The sequence below is a fragment of the Cavia porcellus genome, unplaced genomic scaffold, assembly GCF_034190915.1.
Source record: "Cavia porcellus strain 051 isolate PalLab524CR breed Dunkin Hartley unplaced genomic scaffold, mCavPor4.1 scaffold_7, whole genome shotgun sequence".
NCBI lineage: Eukaryota > Metazoa > Chordata > Mammalia > Rodentia > Caviidae > Cavia > Cavia porcellus.
The window spans coordinates 46,701,199-46,722,198 of record NW_026947490.1 but is presented as its reverse complement, the minus strand read 5'-3'; the positions used below and the strand labels follow the sequence as shown (position 1 = coordinate 46,722,198).

The following is a 21,000-nucleotide window of genomic DNA, read 5'->3' as shown; positions in this document are numbered from 1 at the left end:
GGAATAGCTCTTTGCCTATAATTATTCTAATCCTCAGTTACACGTGCCTGCCTTGCATCCTACAGGCCCACTATTCACTTATTAAACCGTTTTTGCAAAGACCAACCTACAAAGATTATCTCTGTCATGAAGCAGGTAAGTGTATCCATGTCAGATTGTGATCCCTATGGTTACTCTCTGCTCTGAAGTGCTATGGCATGCAGTATGCATCTCCCAGGGCCTTGTACAAAGTCTGGAGTAGGTTGTCTGTGGGATTACAGAACTGGCAGCTACAGTGAAGATTGGGGGGAGCACAGGAGGAGAGTGGAGAGAAGGCAGATTTGGCTTCCTGGATGCTCCTGTCCACTCAGCAACAGCTTGGATAGCCGGGGGTGTGGAATGTGGTGCTGGCACTGGTGCTGGCCTGGACACAGCTGTGTGGGCCTTGGGCATTCCTTTCTCCATGCTGCCTCTGCTCTGGAAGGCAGGGCCCAGGGAAAGGATTCAGTCTGCAGTGGGGTGAGTCTTACCTACTCACCTGAGAGAAGATAGCAGCACCTGTTGGGAAAGACCTTAGAAAATATACTTCAGTATTCACTAAGATTTTCCCTTGTATCCTAACTCTTCATTGAATGAGTTTTATCAGTAAACTCTGCACAGGTTTTCACATTGCATTCCTCTTTAATTTTCCACCCAACTAAACCAGTACTCTTTGTACTGCTTCTTACTTCTATTATCCAGTTCTAATTAACACAATCCTTAATAATAACCTCTGCATGCATTTTAATTCTAACCTTAATTGAATTCTAATTTCATTCCTAACCCTAATCTATTACAGACTGTAACTTCTAGCCCTAATACAAACCATGATTGTAACTGATAATGATCAGAATGCCTTCTCAAATTTCAAATTTCTTGAAAGCATATTATTATTATTATTATTATTATTATTATTATTATTGGTTTAATTTTTTAAATAAATAGTGGTGCAAAATAGAAAATAAATGTCCTTGCCTAGAAACCTTAATGACATTGCAAAACGTTAAAACAATTTACTGATAAAGTTAAAATATTCAAACTATAGAAAGAAATAAACCGCAGAGAAAAGCCTCTTCTTCTTCCCAGAGTAGCCATATTGCACAACCCCAGGGGGCATTGTTCTAATTGGAGTTGTGTAAGGCAGCAGCGCTGCCTCCCACAGCTTTTCAGAAAAGCAGATAAAGTCAAGGTAAATATCTACGAAATTAAATCACCCTCTGTATGTATATGACTTAGTCATGACAATCACTAGACATTTGGAATTTATAATAGCAGTAACTACAGAGGGCCAGACTCTCTTCTAAGCTGTTTACATTTATTACTCATTTTGATAATCGTAAGTCCACTGTGCAGTATTTTTGATATTCCCATTACAGATAAGGACAATAAGGCTTGAAAAAGCAAAATGACTGGCTTGGGAACAGAGACAGAGCAGGAGAGAGCCAGGCTTCAGACGCAGGCTTGATACCAGCACACCAAAGTCTAAGTTCTTAACCCTTGTATTTGGGCAGGAGGACTTCTCAAGGAGGAGGTTGTTTGGTCTTGGTTCAGAGGATAAGTAGGGGAGCTGTTTGATAATAGACAGGATGATGTAGGAGACTGGAAATGGGCTCAAACATGTAAGATGAGACAATATAAGGGGAGAGCCATTGAAAACTAGATTGCAGAGGGAAATGAGTGAAAGACAAAAGAGGAAGGGGAAATAGAACAAATATGAGTAGAGACTGGGGAAATTGTTTTGTGACAAAGTCAAGCAAAAGTAGAATCAAGTGATAAATATATGTGTCACTATTGCTCCAGCTACAGGCTGATTGATGTATTATGGAAAGACAGCAGACACATATAATCATTTGCAAACAAAAATCCACATTTTCAGTTACATGGGGATCTGTAGCTTCTCCAAAGAAATATCTTCACATTCCTCACCTTACATTCTGGGCTCCAGCAATATCAAATTGCTTGTAATTCCCCAAACACGCGATATTGTTTCATGCCTCAGTGTATTTGCACATACTGTTTCTTATACAGGATTGCCCATCTCATTAAACCTGATGAAAACTGTTCCTGTGTTTATACACTCAAAATTTGATTAGGTGTTGCCACCTCTGTGAAGTTGTCTACCTAGTGGCAATCATTTCCTGTTAGGTGCTACCACTGTATTGAATATATATCTCTATTAGTCTGCTTTTTAAATTATCCTTATTTTTATCAGTACATGTTTGTAGTGTATAATGACTATATTCATTGTGGGGACTTGGTACATGTACATAACACATCTTAATTCTGTGTTTTCATCTCCTTCCACTCTCCTCCTTTCTCCTCCCTCCATTTCTTGGCCCTCTTCCTTTTGCAAAGGATCGGTTTCCCTGTTTCCAATTAACTATCTTTTGTTTTGCTTTTTAGATTATTTACATTTTGAATTTATTAAACAGGGGAAATAATTTGATATTTAAGCTGATGCGTCTGGTTTATGTCACTTATGGTCTTAAGGTGCATCTATTTTCCTACAAATGGCTTGAGTTTATACATCTGTATAGAAGGGTAGAACCTCTTTGTTTCACAATGTTTGGTTTATGTTTTTCTTTTCTTACTGTGCAATATTTGAGGAAAAGAATGATATTCATGAACCACATTAATTCTCATACTTAATAGAAAAACAAAAAAGGTAGATAGTCAGTTAATTTGACTTAAGCCAAAATGATATCATCAACACAGATTTGATAAGCCATTTGGTTTCTGTGGGTGCTTACATGTATATAGGCACACTTCACTGTTTACTGTATAAAGTTATGCATGCCTGTGATTGTGTGAATCACACAGATACACTGTGTTAAAACCAAAGCGACTGGTTCTAATTCACATATACAAATTTTTCATCTACTTAATCAAGGTACGTTTTGTGGCTATTGGATTTTAGAGCTTATTGCACACATTCTTTTGTATCACTTCAGTTGTGACAGTGCTCATCCTAGGAAGATGTGTTTTAATTGTGAAAATAGCTGAATGTCTTTGGGCCCAAGCCTTATGGATAAGTTGGTGGTTTGTGCTAGGTGATGCAAAAACTACCACTTGGCTGTAAATTTATCTTAGATGACTTGTAGTTTGACTCAGATGTTGGCTTTGAAAGCAGTTCCCAAAGAAACGTTATAGAACATTTCTAAGCAGTACCATTCTGGTTTATTTGTAAATAAAAATGAAGCTAAACAAGAATTTTCTCATTTTAATGATCTGAACATGCTGTGTGTAAGACTATGAAAAGGTATGTCCTGTACAGAATTCTGTGATTTTTCATTCATTTCTCATAGTTCACTGAGTTTCTATGCGTCATGCAAGGTGATAGTTGAAATTGGTTGGCTGCTTTGACCTGGTTGTTTTGCTGCATCCTATAAAACTTTCCATAAGTGCTCAGATTTTGTTTTTTTACAGTATAAAATAAAATGCTCAATAAATTCCCTTATCCCAGCCCTAATTCCCATCACATTTTTGGACTTCAATTTACCTATGAGGAATAATGCAAGAGTCAAGGATGAGATAGTATCCAGGGATGCAAATACTTGATAATTAAGGCTAATGTGCAATGATGGTTTGCCTTTCAGAATAATAAAGTGGTAGCTGTTTTAAAAATACAATGATAATGTCTGGTGCTAGGTGCTTGCTATTATAAAGATGAGCAAGTCATGAAAGCTACCTTCAAAGAGCTTAAAACCAAGTGGGAAAGATAGGCTTAGAAACATAGAATTACTATCCATTGTGAAAAATACTACCACCAAAGTATATAAGGCACAGTGTGAGCATTGAGGTAATGAGATCCAGTTTATGGAAAACTTAAAGCATGGGAATGAAAGTCACCAAGAAGGGAGGAACAGCATATGCACACACAGTAGATCAGGAGAGGATTTAACCAGGGGTAGATTGTAAAGGGGATTTATGTCAGAGGTTGCTCTTTATTCTGCAGACAAGGAGTCATTATAGGGGTTTAGCAGGGAAATGTCAGTGTTAAATTTGCATTTTAGAGGGATAACTGGCAGTGGTGGATAGAGAGACAGGAGGATGCACATCATTTGATGCAGAGACCTAACTGTTCTGGAGACCACAAATCCTGTTTCATGACATTGACCAGGACCTACAGAATGTGGTCTTGTCTTAGACCCCATAATAAAGTAGAGATCATCCCTAGAGCATGTGTGTAAGACCCAGACACCAATACCTAGCATAAACAATGTTGTTGGGCACAGACATTTGTGCTCAGCAGTGTAAGTTTTGTAGAATGAGCAGTAGGCATTATATGTTAAGGGTTGAGGTGTTTTCCAAGACTGCTAATGCTAAAATTGGAAAAGTCTCAGACAAATGAGGTTATTTGGTCACTTTATACATTTTCTGGCACATACAGTCCTCACTCAGTGTCATCTGTTACCCAGACATCTCTCTGACAACCAACTGGGGTCATCTCCAGGGCAGACTGGAGAGGGAGGGAAGCCGAGGGAGCTGTTTTCCATTTCAGGGGAGACTAGAAGTGGGAAGGGGTAGGGGCTGGTGAGTCAGAATAGCTAGGTGAATTGAAGAGGAGATGGAGAAGAAATCCGAAGCAAGAGGCAGAGGGTAGAAGCTGCTTTCTGGTCCAGGATTTCTCCTCTACTCTGAGATCTTGGGCTCTCTTTATAAGAAATATTGCAGGCTTAAAACAACAAGCATTGCACAGAATGAAAATATATCTTTTGATTTATGCATAAGTTGCCTATATTGATTCATTCAACATTCATAGAGTGCCTGTTATGTACCTTGCACTTTACATATGCTGTATTATTTAGCATTTGTGCATGTCTCTGACTTGCAGACAAAGCCATTCCCATTTCACAGATTAGGAAAGTGAAATTTGGGAAAATTAGTAACTTCCTATAAGTTATATATTAGTGAGTAGAGCCAAGATCTTAATGTATGTCTCTAAAATTCCCATCTGTGACTGAATATACTTGGGTGGCACTTGTTAAAAACAATACAGGTACCCACAGTGTTTTGGGTCCATCGGTTCATAATGAAGATTTCTGACCTTAGTACCAACATGTGTTCCTTGGTGATTCGTAGGCCCTGGCAATTCTAAGAAACAACTCACCGTAGACTGCTTCTCCTGACAAAGAGCTAATTGATTCCTGAGGGAACCATATATGTAAATACTTCATTAAATCACAGTTGTGTTAAGGTCTCAGACAAAAAAATATCACTTGTAAATGATTTTCTTGACTCTTCCTTTCCAGTGCTCGCTGGCTTTGTAAACGCCTACATAATTTGGCCTCTGCCTCTCTCTGTCACTTTGTGTAACCTCACCATTGTGCTGTCTCTGTTTTATATCTTCAGCACACCAACCTCATGCCCAGCCCAGACATATGCCCTTTTGAGCTGAAAATCTCCCCTCCTGCTTTGCGTTGAGCTATTCTTGTTCCTCAGCTTAAATGTCACCTCCTCTGGGAGGGCTTCCCTTTCTCTTGCAATCCTTGTCATTTTCTGCTATTTTTAAAAAATAATTTATCATTTATGTATTTATTGTCTTGAGTTTTTCACCTATTAAATGTACGCTCCATGAGAAAAGTCACCCTGTCAATTTTGAGCAAATTTGCGTTGCTGGAAATTTAAAGGATATTGCATATAACAATGCCTGACACATAATAGGTACTTATTAAAGGTTGGTTGAATGGTGGTATGACAGAGAAAACACTCACTCATAATGTTAAGATTGTTTGATTTTTGCAGTTTGATTTTACACTCAAGAGCGGTTACAAGCCTAAAGTGAATTTCCAGCTGCCACTTAAAGGTTTTCCCCCTGGTTTATGAAAGGAAAACACCTCATTTTTTTTTTTTTTACCAGTCACTGTATAATGTCTCTCTAGAGTCTAAGACTGTTATCAAATCGCTCTTCAGCTTCTTGTACATTAGGTGAAATGCTCCAATTTTTAGCCTTCTGCCAGTTCCCTTATCACTTCAGTAACTCTTGTCTGATCCCTTTCTCTTAGACAGCTGGGTTCAGAGTGGGTCCTGTATATCAGTTAGGCCATCACTGATGGTTATGATTGAATGTGAGAGGCTATTCTATATCCTTTTGTATGTATCTTGCATTTTTAAAAATCTTTTTTGAGACAGAGTTCACTATGCATTTCGGCCTGGATTTGAACTCACTTTGTTGCCCAGACTGGTCTTGAACTCGCAATGCTTCTCCTGTGTCAGCCTCTCCAGTGCTGGGATTACAGGTATGCCCCACCATGACTGGCGACTACTTTTTTATTTTTAAACCCTTGTCTGGTAGTCTTATGGTCTGCTTCTGGTCTCTTTTGGTCTTAACATCTTTTTAAGCACTAAAATTTCAGAGCTTGTTACCATCTGAATAGAAATCCTAAACCAGATGAAACCTGTTGAAGTTTTCTGCCAGGGCTTGCAGTCCCAGCGCTTCTTTGTGGACTGCTGTATCCACGCGTACTTACCAAGCTGACGATTTTTGCTGACCTTCGTATAGTTAAGCTGGCAGTAGAAGGGGATACATTTAGAGTACTCTCACTATTCATGCAAAGTTGGGTTAATTTTCTGTGGACTGCGAAGGTCTTAGTTACTTTTTACCCGTTGTTGAGACAAAATACTTTTTGCCCAACGTTAGGGAGGGAAAGGTTTGTTTCTTGCAGTTCTTGGAGGTTTCAGTCCATACTCAGTTGTCTCCAAGGCAGCGTGGCATGGTGGGGCAGCCATTCATGGCCACTGCAAACAGCAAAAGCACTAACTGGCAGGAGAGAGCGACACACCTTCTTCCTTCAATATATCATATACTGGCTCCACCCCTGGGCGGGTGAAACACTCACACCACCAATCCAAGCGCTAAACAACAAACCAATCACAAATGCTAGGTTTTGTCCATCCATAATTGCATTAGGCTTGGGGGCCACTGACATAAGCCATGACCAGGTCTAAAAGTGACCTTGTGTCCTATTCTAAAAAACCTACCCAGGTTCTGGGTCCAGTGTCTGGAGGGATTGTAATTCACCTTAGAGAATGCAGATAAGTGACAAAGCATGGATTTTGAAGCTGGATTCTTAAAAACCAGCTATTTCACTTTATTTGATCTCGGTCTTTTGACTCTTTAAACATTAGACTTCCTTATTGCCTATCGTATAGTTTTGTCACGAGGATTAGTAAGTGAGGGTATTTATGTGGAACTCCTAGCATAGAACTCCATCCTTTCTCTGTTCCTTTAGCTTGGAACAGATATGTAAGCACTCCTTCTCTGTGTTTCTGAGCATGGCACAGAATCTTGCGCTATGCTTACTGGCAGAGTATAAAGGACTATGTTGGTCTACATTTGAGTTCCAATAACTTTCACTTTTACCACTGTCTCCTGTTCACTTGCTCTCTGCTACCCTCGTGTGGCCACCCTGACCCCTTGTCATTCCTGATCCTCTGCCCCCTCAGTGTGGTGGCTTTGCTGTAATGCAACATCTCTTCAGTTTCTTGCAATGCCTAGTCCCTGTTTGTTTAAGTTCTGGAAGCGTAGAGGGGAGCGTTTTTCTTTTTGTCTTCTCAGATTGTGGTATCTCAGTTATTTTGGCCTTTCTTCATCTTTTTCTGTCATATAATTCATCTATCAGAAGTACTGTATAAAACACATCCTACGTGCTGTGAGTGAGGACCCAGTCAGTGCTCCTTGGGTTTCAAATCTCACTGTCTGTTGCCTTGTTCAAGACCAAATTCTCTGTCCCACAAACCCTGAAAGTACATAACGTCATAAAAAACTTTTTCCCAATCAAGTTAATAAAGCTGTTTTATTTTATCCTTGTCAAATGGTGGATCTGGGGTAGATCCAGAATGTCAGTGTTGCAGAATGAATATGCATGGATAAATGACATATTTATTTTTCTCTGCCCCTAATTGTTTACTATTTCTGGCACAGGGAATGAAGGGTTATGTAAGCTAAGTATCCTGTTTGAAAGACTTTATAGATGAGAATGAAGGTAAATGAATTTGGTAAAGTGGATTTAACTCACATGTAGGAGGTTGGGATCTCTTTTTTAATAGGAGGATTGAACACAGAGTCTCACACATGCTAGACAAATGCATGACCCCCGAGCTACTCTGTCAGCCCTTGAATAGCTTTATCTTTAATGCAGTATCAATTGGAAAATTTTTGCAGCCACATGTTAATGTGGGTAAATTAGTATTTACATTTTTAATCCTCATATCCAGTGTTAATAAAGATGTTTTGAACTTGTGAATGTTGGTACGACTGTTTTAAATCCCAATACGAGTTTTTAAGGGGGGGGTATTTAACAAGCCCATTCTAACATTTCTTTGGAAGAAGTCAAGAAGAGCCATGCTTATTTTTAAAACATTTGTAGTTAAGGAGAAAGAGGATTTTCCATCTATACTAAGGTACTTTAAAATTATAGCAGTTGTGGAGAGCATAGAATTTAGTGTGTGAAGAAGAGTTCTACTTTCATTAATACACTTTTACTCAGTGAAAAGGACAGGATTATTTAATTTATTTAGAATAATTGTTGGTTATTTGTCAGTGGGGTGTGGTAGGTCTGACATTCCTTTACTCTGTATTCAATATATTTTAGATGGACTTATGTTACATTTTATAAATAAAATAATACTAAGATTTTAAAAAACTGTAGAAAATATATTTAATATTAGAATGGAAAAGATTTTTCCAGGAAGGTCTAAACCCTGGAATCCATAAGCAGAAACTGACAAAATTTATTTCATGATTTTTTTTACATTGATAATATTGTGCTTACCACAGATACAACTTAAATTGATTATACATTGGGAAAAATTTTTTATAACATCAAAGTGTCAAAGTCGATAATTTGGAAAATATCCAACAAGGTAGCATAAAAAAGCCAAACAATCCAGTTGAAAATTGGGCAAAGGATCTGAGTAGTTCTCATAAAAAAATGCCTTTGTCCACTTAATATTGAGAAAAATGATGCACTGTGCTTCGACTTGAGAAATATAAGTTAAAGCACCACAGAGACCCTACATTGTTAAAGAGTGTCAGAGAAACCCATCAGATAGATGGTTAAAAATTAAAACGGTAGATATTAGTGAGTGTTGGCAGGTGCTGAGGGAAATAGGTGCCTTAATATATGGTGAGCGGGGATGTAAATCAACAAAGCTGTTTTGGAGATATTTTGGCAGAATGTTTCAAAATTAAAAATGGAAATACCAGAGGTGCTATTTCCAAAAATTGTGCTATAGATCTATTCACACATGAGTGCCTTGATTTATGTACAAAGGTGTGCATCACATCATTTTTTCTCCAGTAGTAAGAAATTGAAAACAACCCAAATATCCATCAATTGTGAATTGGTGAAATAAATAATGCTATATCATACTTCGTAATAACATACTGCACTTAAAAAAGAATGAAGTAAATTTATATATACCAACATGGGAAAATACCCAAGATACATTTTTAAGTGAAAATATAAAGAAATATGTATACTATTACCCATTTGTGTAAAATAATAGAAAAACCTAAAACAATGAATATATAGATGGTACATTTCATGTACCTGTAAGTGCGTATTTAAGTAAATAGCTAGCTACTCACTGACTATATGACCTCAGGAAAAACCTTAACCATTGTGCTTCCTTATATGGATAATACAGACAGCAGTTGTACAAATGTGAGGGTTAAATAAATTAATACATTTAAAGTGATTTAAATATTATCCTGCACAGAGTAAGTACTTTATCAGTATTCCTGTTATTCAGATCCATATTAAATTTGGAAAATTATTATTTCTAGGGTAGAAGTAAGGTGTAAGGCATAAGGGAGACTCTAATTATTTTTTAATTACATACTTAATATTTTTACAATGGTCATGCACTTATAGATTGAATGATTAAAAATCTCTAAAACTTGAAAACTTATTCTAAAAAGGTCAATTAAAAGATGATCACAGAAATCCAGTGATAAGATAAAGAAGTCCTGAGCTCCAATAGTGGCATTAGGAAGAGAACAAAGCTCCTATGTTTGGTGCTGGTTATGGGAATAAGAAAGAGGAGAAATCAGTGCTCTGCTTTGGCATGCAAGTAACTTGAAAAATGCTGAACCATGGAAAGAAATAGTGGAGTCAGGAGAAGCTTTTTGTGGGGTGTGGTATTTTGGGATGAAGAAAGATTAGTGTCTCAGTTCTGACTGATGTAACAGAATATAGTAGATTGGGTAATTTAAACATCAGACATATATTTCTCACAGATTTGGAGGCTAAAAATCCAAAATCAAGGTACTGACTGATTCAATTCTGGTCTGGGCCTTCTTGTTTGCAAATAGCCACCTTCTCACTATGTCCTCAGAGAGTGAAGAAAGCAGTCATGTTGCTTGTGTCTCTTCTGATAAGGACACAAATCCCAACTATAAGGGACCTACTCTCATTATCTGAGCACATCCCACAGGACCACCTCCAAACACCATCTCACTGCAAATGCATGACAGATAGGTGTGGCAGATAGGTGGAAGGGAAGCAGGGATAGTTGTAGGTAAACAAGGGAAGGATTATTAAAATATTAAAGCAGCTCTGGCTTTAGATGGTTAACTCTCTGAACTAAGCCTAAACTAAGCAAGGGAAGGAATAGTGTGGGCTAGTTTGAGAACTGGCCAGGAGGCAGAATAGATAGACCTTAGTAGCTGATTAAATTAGGAGGTTAAGGTAAGGGGAAGAGTCTTGTCAGATTTCAGGTTTCTGGCTTAAGGACTGGATAGTAAATTTTGTCTTTGCAGTGAATCAAACTTCCTTCAATTCACTGTCATGTAGCCTGTTCTAGTGCTGTGGTTGAGTTTCATTGTAACCTATTTTTGAACACTATGAATGCTTTCTCCTTGGGCCTTCTGGACATTATCCTCTGCATAAGCATGTAGGGGACTTTGTAAAAAATGAAAATCAAATCATAGTTCTCCCTTACTTAAAACTCTTCCTTGTCTCTGCTGGCTGAAAATCAAAGGACTTTCCACATAACGTAGGAGGAGCTCTATGATTTGAACTTTTCAGACACCTACTCTGTCCCTTCCTGCCTTTGGACTTTAGCAGCTTGTCATTCGTGCAGTTACTTACACAGATTATATTTTTATTCATGTTGTTCTCTCTTAGAGAGCACCTTTCTTTCTTGGTTTCCCTGAAATATTCACACAGTGTATCCATACACACAAACATAGAAGCACACAAACACACACACATGCACGTGCATGTAGACACGATCTCCCAATTCCAACCTGTTTGTTATGCACCAGTGAACAACTTTCTTACTTTAAATCTCAACTTAGTCTGTAGCCTTGGAAAAGACATACATTCCTCAGACTGAATTAATTTGACATTTTGGTTCTGTAGCATGCTGGAAATATCTCTACAGTGGGACAACTTTGTTTTATTATGCTGATAACAGATACTACACTTGATCTTAGCAAAAGGCCGCAAAGTGATACCAAGTTGTTTTATGAATCTGTTTATTTTTCTGTTTCTGATTATGACTTTATTAAGGACAAACGCAGTGTCATGATTATTTTTCAATCTTCAGTGCCTAGTATGTTTTTTGGTACTAGGTGTTTATGAGTTTATGGAATCTGTGTGTTAGTAAATAATTAGGTAGATGGTGTTACCCTTAAGTTAAAAGAGCAGATTTATGGGAAGATGTAAGTTTATATTTGTGCTTTTCACAGGTGAGATCTTGTGAGTCATATAGGGATGGTAATCTAAAGGCAGCTGAGTGTAGCAGTCTGGATTTCATGTGAGATGACTGTTTTTAAAACTTAGAGATGGAGGTATGTGAGATGGTGCCATTTAACATCATCTGGGGAGAAATATAAAAGAAGAGCGTTAGGGCAGCGTTTGAGACCACAAACCACAGAAACATTTATTTCTGTTACACGCAAGAACACACACGCTGTTTGAATGTTGGATGTTCCTCAGAGGTGCATGTGTTAAAGGTGTGCTTGCTCGGTATTGGAACGTGGTACCTTTGGAAGGACACAGGTGGCCTGTGGGTCATCTGAGGCAGATCCTTGAATTGGAGTTGTAGGACCCTAGCATCTCCCTGTTTCTCTTTGTGTTTGCTGGCTCAGGATGCAAGCATTTATGCTGTGCCACGCAAGCTCTACTGTTACCATTCAGCCCACAGTCTCAAAGCAATTTGTCTGCTGGATCTTGAATTGGAACCTCCAAAACTACAAGCCCCAAATAAATTTTTCTCTGTGTAAGTTAATTATCTCAAGGATTTGGTGACAGTGATGGAGGAAAGCTGATTAACACACATTTGTTCACATACCCGTATGTATAGTTTAAACAAAAATTTTTATGAAATAATATGTGATCTTATTAGAGGGTGATGCTCTGTGAATGTTTCTGTTTTTATCCTGGCCTGTCCTATCCTGTCCTATCATTCCTACTCACTATTACAAAAATGCTGTTAACATTCTGCTTGCAGATTGGTAAATGCTGTTCTTTGGGAAACTAATAGTTAAGAAAGAGGAGAGGCTGCTGATTGAGCCTGAAAAGGAGGAGCTGAGAAGTAGGAAGCCAATGAGGAGAGGTGTGTGTGTCACAGAAGGAGTGAGTGTCTTAAGACTGGAACTGTGGTCACAAGTGTGAAAGGCTTCTGGAAGGTGAAGTGAGACTATTGAATTTGACAATTAGGACACCATTAGCAGCTTCAACAAGGACACTTCAGCAGCAGCTGGATTGAGGTCAATTGAGGAGTGAGTGGGGGGAAGGAGAAAGAGCTGGAGCATAGACTATTGTAAACAGAGAGGCTGCTGGGCACTGGGTGGCTAAGGGCTGTCCCACCTTTTATCTTGTTTGTTCCTTACAGTGACCTTACTTAGGAATCACAGCCTGTGTGGCTTTTAGAAATCAAATGAATGATCTGAGTCTCAGAGACACTGAGATACTTAACAGTACCTGCTACCCTGCAGTCAGTCATAGAGCGGCCACTCAGTCCCTGCCCTTCCCAACTTTAGTCGGTAGCTTTTGAATAGGACTGTAATAGTGTACTTGGGTAATATTGGATAAGTAATTTATGTCTATGGGCCTGAGTTTACTAATCTATGTAATTACAGATGGAGAGAGTTGACAAAAATTATAGACTACAGAAATACAGAAAATAAAGAGCAAACATTCACCCACTTAGCATTTTCAATTTAATCTTCAAGCTAGTTTTTTTTTAATTTATAAAAGCAATAACAGCATATAGCAAAAATTCAACTGATGCACGAGGTTAAAAGACATTTAATTATTATAAAATTCTTTTCCCTTTTGAGTATTATGTGATCCCAGGAAGAGGTTATTTGATCCTGTAAATTTTCTGGTTTTATTGGTTAAGATGCATATAAAGCATTTTTACTCTTTCCTCCCATTCCCCACGTGATTCACTGAACCTTCAGTAAAATGTAATGAGCATTAAATTAGGAGTCAGAAATCCTGGAAGTGAGAACCAGCGTAAATGACTGTCAGTGATTCTGAGAAAGTGGCTTTTTATTCATCTGGACACTAGTTTCTGATTTTTTAATTTAAGGTAATTTGGAAGAGAATGAACCATTAAAGAAGAGACATACAGCACTTGCTTTGCCTGGTACTTACTTGTTTTGTTTTCTAAGTACCACAACCTTTTATTACACCCTGTGACCCTTTCCAGGACTCCCTCTCACCTATTTTCTCTTTGTAGGTCACCACTCTTTGATTGCAAAGATGGGGAAGAAATTTGGGGAGAGAGTTGGCACACATCATATAATAATCTTGATTGGCAACTTGACTGGGTTGAGAAACACTTAGGATATTAGTAAAATGTGCTTCTGGGTTTACCTGAGTGGGTCAGGGGGCTGTGCCTGAGGTCCCTGGGCCTGGCTCTTCTGCTGTTCTCTGCTTCTCCCATGCTATAGAGTGAGCATCTTTCTTCCACCATCTTTTCTGTCTTGATGTTTCTGCCTTGAGCCAGCCAGTCGTGGATTGAAACTTGTGAAACTATGAGCCAAATTAGACCTTTTCTCTTTTAAACTGCAGGCATCAGGTATTTTCTTCCAGCAACAGCAAGCTGACCAATATAAGTCTTAATGGGGATACTTCATTCCTCTCACCAGGCCCTTCTGTGAAGGCTGAATGAGCTGAACAGAGTTCAGGACACTGACTTTGGCAACTTTTGGCAGAATGATTTTGATTGAATCACCTAATATATTTGATCAGATGCTTGTTTTGTAGAAAGTGGACAATGATAATACCCTTGCCACAATCCAGGATTGTTCTGTTGACAAAGTGAAATAAAGAATTCAAAATACCTGTATCACCATTATTAATGCTTTCTCAGAAAGCTAGATAGAAGTGCCCTTGGGATTAGCTCCCACCTTCTACAGGAGAACCGGATACCAAGGATAAGAACTGGCCTCCTTCAGGTGAAGGTCTCATCCTTGTCTTCACTGGGGAGACTGGGGAGTTAGGGCAGACCTCAGAGGGCTGCTTCTGCTTAGGTAATGATGGACTATCATACAAGGATAAGGATTGCCAAGCATGGTGTTCCTGGATGAGAATAAGACTAATGTCTGGGATCAGAACTTCCATGGTCATACTTTTTCATTTAACTACACTGATGCAGTGTGAAAGAGGAAAATACCTTTCGTTTGCTGCCATTGTGGAGTCTATTTCACTGTGTTCATCTCAAGACTCATTCCAGGCTGAGTATGAGTAGAGCTGTGGTGGGCAAAGCCCATTTTACTCATACTATTAGGCAAAGCCAGTACTTAAAAAAAATTTTTTTTAGCTCTTTAAGGATCTTTTTTTTTTTTTTCCCCCCATATCCTAGAATAGCTGGCCATTTAAGGTCTAAGGTCCCATAGTGACTGTGGAGAGTAAGGACCCTGACTATTTGCCAACCTATCCCCATGGTGATTTGCTGCTATGGGGACTAGCAGGGCCCCCCTCAGGGTTCCCCAGCTTAGAAGCCTGTGGCACAGAGTCATAGACAAGAAGCTAAGTAGATACAGGTGTGTTGTAGATTCAGGCAGAGCCTTAGGCGTCTGGAGATAAACACAGAAAGTCATTCTGCACAAGCTGGAGAAATCAGATACCCCACAGACTGAGTGGAAAGAGATTTAGAAAAACAGGTGCTACAGAGTGGAGACTTAAAATGGAGAAGCAACCAGAACTAAAAGGGTGGAGGAGGAATAAGGAAATCTGGAGCATGAAATCTGGAGGAAGGGAAAAGCAGGCCTGAGGATGAAAGGTGGAAGTAACTACAGCTCTGGGTTCATGCAGTAGGGTATAATGAAAGAGGAGTCCACAGGCCTAGGAAACACATGAGCCTTAGGAATTATGGGTTAGAGGCAAGGGAAGAAATAGAAAAGGATGGTAGCAAGAAACAGTGGTTTAGACAAAAATGTTTGATGTGGATGGGTCTTAAGGCAAATGAGTACAGAGGGAATAGAGGCAAGAAATTGAATGTTAAAAGGAGTGTCTAGAGGCAGAAAGAATTAGGGAATGCTACCTGCAGAATGTGGGGATAGAGAAATGGATATGAATGAGTGAAGTGTGAACAGGGATGAAAGGAAGATCTTACCAACATATGGTTTATGTATCCTGAGGTAGAAGAAATTCCTGTGACCAGCAAGAGCCAGCTGTAAGACAGTAGGACTGAGGACCTGAACACCCAGAGAAGTCTTGGATTGGGGTTAGAAACAGAGATGTGGAGAGCTCTCATTCTGAATAGGAAGTTTGGGTGAAGCAGAGAGAGTTTCTGCAAATTCTCAGAGAGACTTGGTAGAACATCACAACCACTGCTCTTCCATTTGTAAAAAGTCACTAGCTTCCTCATCCTTCTTGACCAAAGAGAGAATTCCTATAGAGACTTACTTTCTAGAATATTCTGGAATGTTTCCTGGAGAATGATGGCAGGAGTAGGAGAAAGGAAATCTGGAGAAGACCATTCCGTGGACGTCAATGAGTGTGGGTTGATCCCTATGGAGTCTCCACTGTGACCTTGACTAGCTCTAGCACATTGTCAAGAGAGTTTGTTTCCAAATTGGCTTTTGGAAAGGTTGAGAGGCTGCATAGCTCATTTGGACTTGGACAGATCTAGATGGTTTCTCAAAGTTGGATATAATGAGTCAAGGAAAATTCAGCCTGCATTTGACTTCCTTATGATTGACTCTGAAGTTTAATTATTACCTGGATGATCTCACCCCTTCCTCAGAGAATGGGCAAAGGGATATAGAGAAGGATCAAACTATCTGTGGTCAGCCTCAAAGATTAAAGAAAGCTGTAAATAGGAGGCTTTGGGAACAGAAATGCTTCATTGTGATGAGTACAGAGATGTGTCGGAGGAATAGACAAATGAACATGACATATGGGACAGGATTCTTTGGGATGGGATTGTCTAGGAAAGAGGAGCCTTTGTGTCATATGTGTGCCTGTTTTACTCTTCCTTCAAGGGTCAGTGGTTATGAACTCATCACCTGAAAGTCTGTAGAGCAGGCCTAGAATCAGGGGTCTCCGCAGCAAAGTACAGTACCTTTTCCAGCCTTCTGATGTAGTGCCTACAGGAGCAACGAGGAGGGGTAACTTCTAGGAGGTCAGCAGTAAGAGGGACACAGACTAGCTGGGTTATGAAGCAATGCCATGTGGAAACCACCAAAGAGGGTGTGTACACCCATGTTAAATATCAAGTGATACAGTCTGGGGGTGTTGTAGGGGCTGGGAGATGGAGGTACAGCATCTAAGAGCTGCACTACACAAATAATTATGTCACTGTCTTATCCCAGTGTTCTCCCTTAGTATTTAAAGTATGGACCACTGGGGATAGGTACCTTCAGGAAAGTGCAAAACCACTGTAGGATGTGGGATTTAATTTTATTTGTTTCTGGACCAAAGGGGAAATGTTTTTTGGGCATTTATCATATATATCCCAGCAACACTTTATAAATGAAATAATGTATGAGCATCCTCAGCTTGACTGTAGGGTCACAGAATGATATTCAATTAGAGGCATGAGTAATGCTTGACTCACAGATCTTTGGAGAATTAAATCAGTACACATTTTTTGGAAAGGAAATGTACTTATTCTCTTAAGGGTTTACATAAACAGGAATGACATGTACCTAGTTTAAAAGAAGAAAAAGATATACTGTCTTCAGCCATGTTGACTGGATTAACCTTGTCTTTCCTGCCCCTTGAAAGTCATAGCTTAATGTGTCTCCCTCCTTATTTTTAAAAGGAAAGTCTAGTTATGGGATATTATTCACACTGTCAAGAAGCACGTTTGATTTATGGATGCTGAAACAAAAGAGATGTCAGAGAGATCAAGTCCAAAGAATTTTTGTTGAAGCAGATTGTAAGTATAAGGAGTTCTGGAAAGATTTGTTGGCAGCACATGTTTTTTTGATCAAATGGAGGGATTTCTGTGGGATCGTGAGAGGAAACTGAAGGAAGGTCATTCAAAGGGAAGGAAGTGACCCAGGAGATATGGTTAAAAATTCTAACTTATAGACTAAAGAAAGAAGGGGACAAACACTTTGCCCCATGACATCTCAGCTAGTCTTTATCAGTGGCATCTGCTATTGCCTGGCTTATAATGAGGAAATACAACATCAGAGGAGTTAACTACTTTGCTCAGTGCCTCCAAGCCCATAAGCCAGGCAGCTCACTATTGATGCTGGATCTTTGTGCTTCCAGAGTTGTGGTCTTTGTTTGGACTTGGAAACCTGACACCTTATTTGCGGGACAATCTATTGAGTCTTTCTTTTCTCTCATATATCTTTCAGAGTCCTTTTATACTGGAATTTACTTATGGCTCTTAGAGGGTGAGACCAGGCCATTATTTATTCCTTTATGTGATACCCCAGCACTGACTGAGAAAACTGAATACCTAGGAATGAAGCTCCTGGAGAGAGCTGGAGAAGTGGGCCTCTGCCTTCAGGGTGTGGAGAGCCCGTGATCCAAGAGGCATAAAGCTTTGGGCACAGCTAAACGACTGATAGATTTCTTGGGCATAGGACAGTCTCTGTGAAGAGCAAAAGTTGTGAGCTGTGTGTGTGCATGCATGTGTGTAAATTCACACAGCTTGGTGAGAAGCATCCTGAGAGTCTAGCATTGTCTCTCCTTTGCATCAGTGACTCTTTCTTGGCCTTTGGAATTGGCCTGTCCTTTACAGATGCATTGGGCTTGGACCTGCTTCTTGTCAGCAGCCGTGCAGATCAGAATGATCTCTGACTCGTGTTTAGTTCTAAGTTTCGAGTTCTTGAAATTGTTTGGGGCAATGAGTTAAGAAAGACCTATTACATGCCTGCTTATTTAAGGTTGGAATACACAGACTGGGTTGATTCTCCTGAGCTCCTGGGGGAGGCAAGCTTGGCGGAAGGAGGCACTGTTCTCCTGGTGGTAGTTTCCTGCTTGCACTTGAATGAATTACCTTGGTCATTGTCTTTGCAGGTCACATGCTGGGGCTATAGGAATAGGTAGGGGAATGTACAGTACAGCCATAACCTTAGAGTTAGAAGGGTCCTCCCCATCCAAGCATTTCATGGAGTCCTGTTATATCACTGCTTGTGCACCACCTAGGCCTTGGATTATGACTGGAATCTGCTGGCAGTATTCAAAGTTGTGGGCTCTGGAAACAGAACAAGGAAGAGGAGAGGCTAGTCAGCTCTCGGCTGTATTGTAAACTTCTGAGTGGGAGTGGGGCAGTAAACACTGAATGAAGTCCATTGTCACTGGTAATGGTAGCATGGAAGTCAGTTATCCCAATGTGTCTGGGAACCTATTAAGAGAAAATGAACCAAAGGTAAGGTAAGAAGGACTTGGGTTAGACTTGCAGAAGAACTGGCCCAGCAGTGGCTTTGGAACTGTGTTCTCTGGGAGGCTTTTAAAAGTAGGAAACATTGTCTAGGATCTGAGCTGGATGTAAAGTTCTTTATAAATGATTGTGTGGGGATGGCCGATTTAATTTTACTAGGATGGCTATCACAAGTCCAGAAGCCTGAGAAATCGGAATTAGACAGCCCTGAGAAGAGCAAAGAGCAGCAGGGTCTGGGACTGGGGCTAGAGAAGGTGGATGAAAGGGACCCAGGTTAGGGGGCCTGCGCTGTGAGAGGGCACCTTGCTTCATCCCAGAGCCACTGCCTCCTCCCCCGCCCCCATGTACACACACCTTCATTCTCTCTCTCTCTGTCTCCCTCTCTCTGTCTCTCTCTGTCTCTCTGTCTCTGTCTCTGTCTCTGTCTCTGTCTCTGTCTCTCTCTGTCTCTGTCTCTGTCTCTCTCCTGCTCTGGGTCCACTTCTATCCCAAATTCTAGCGGAGGTGCTGAAGGAACATCCATGGAGCCTGGAGTCTGGGTTGCTCTTCTTGGCCTGACAGATAACAATTCCTAACGCCGAGAACGGACAAGCTCCTGGAGCCGAGCTTCCGGCCACTGTCTGCCGCTGTTCGGTGTTCCCTTGCAGAAGCAGCTCCTTTGTCCCTGGGATCGAGGGTTTTTCCTGAATCCCCGGCTTTGCCCAGCCCCTGTCTGAGAATAGCTGCCCTGGGATGGAACCACAGCGACGGAATGGGGGTGGAGAGAGAGATGGCTTCCCTGTGTCGGCTAGGCTGGGTGTGCTCTGCTTCATTTGCATGAGAATAGACTGTCCCTTACCCTCCCTTAGGGATGGAGAGGAAAGAAGAGGCAAGGTTCCAGCTCTGTCCTCTCTCTGGGACTCAGGGGCTGGGAAAATGACCACTGTCACGTTCCTCCAATCCTCTGAAAATCCTGGGATCCACGGTATTGAGAGAAGCTTTGTAGGAGCCGGCTGGTGAATCTCCACTCCAGATTTTCCAGCTGTCCCTGTCCCCCCACCGCTCAGAGAGCAGGATGCTGAGATGGTTCGGTGATGCAGAAGGTATGTGCTTTTTCAGTTCTGGTGCTGATGCTGTGTGTGTGGTGAGGTCTCTGTGGCGCAATGGACGAGCGCGCTGGACTTCTAATCCAGAGGTTCCGGGTTCGAGTCCCGGCAGAGATGGTCACCTGGCAGGTGCCTCTTTTATTTTCAATGCTGTCATAATAGGTTGATAATGGTATGTGTTCCTCCCTAGAGGCTATGGATAGAAAAAGAAAAGCCATATCCTTGGGAACCCCCTACCTCCTCTCCTTTTTCCTTTCCTCCGTCTTTATTCTTTCCCTGCTCTTCCTTTTCTGATTTTTATTGTCTACTGCAGGCTCAGATGTCTGCTGCATCTCTGCTAGCTTTTGAATTCTCTGTTTCCTAATGGACAATTATTCATAAAGTGACCAAGATGTGAGTTCCATATTCCGAGGGAAAAATGTCCAGTTGTCCTGCAAGGTAATACTCACCTTACCGGGGTGCTGCTTTTTGGGTCAGGAGACGTTGGGGTTAGGCAGAGAATAACTTCTTGTACTATTGCTGTCCATTATACTTCTGCATTCCCATGGCTTTTTGGTCTGAAACTCTTCACTTACTTTCTATCCTGTACCATGAAATATATTAACTCATTGCCCTTTGTCTCAGTGGAATAAACTGTGCTGTAACACACTCATCACCAGAAGTAAGCTGGATGCACTTGTTCCTCAGAAGTTAAAGGTTTTACACTTAAATACGCTTATGAAATTTGTTGCACCCTTCTTGTTTGCAGGGTGACTCCTGAGGGTCAGAGGTGAATATTATTTTTATAATAGTCAAACAAGTCATGTTTTCGCTGTATTCTCACCCTGCATTAACTGGTGCTATTTCTCACTGTCTCTGTCCTGAGCCACATCCAGCCACTTTGGGAGCTTGGTAAGATGGGCGCGGGGGGAGGGGGGGTTTGCATGAGTTTCTATTTTGAGCTGGGCTCCCTCTCTGCCTTGCACTTTGCCGCTTCTCGCCTATTGGCCCAAAAGACCTGCCACTGCCAAGATCTGACCTCCACCTCAGGTGAACCCAGGAAACCTGAGAACACAAATTTCTCTGACTGCTGGAGAGAGTCAGCAGC

General features: G+C 40.6%; 1 protein-coding gene and 1 non-coding gene across 3 annotated transcripts in view; both read left to right on the top strand.

Annotated features, from left to right (window-relative positions):
* Positions 1 to 19,650: 19,650 nt before the first annotated feature.
* Positions 19,651 to 21,000, top strand: part of LOC101788815 (interferon-inducible protein AIM2) — a 137,526-nt gene continuing 136,176 nt past the window's right edge. Inside the window, exon 1 of one of the 2 annotated variants that reach the window (XM_063253483.1) lies at positions 19,651 to 19,910. The gene's annotated coding sequence lies outside the window, so the exon portion shown is untranslated. The remainder of the gene's footprint in view (positions 19,911 to 21,000) is intronic. The other variant, XM_013149181.3, reaches the window with a different exon arrangement.
* Positions 19,957 to 20,030, top strand: Trnar-ucu (transfer RNA arginine (anticodon UCU)). The gene has a single exon. It is a non-coding gene; the product is annotated as a tRNA-Arg (tRNA).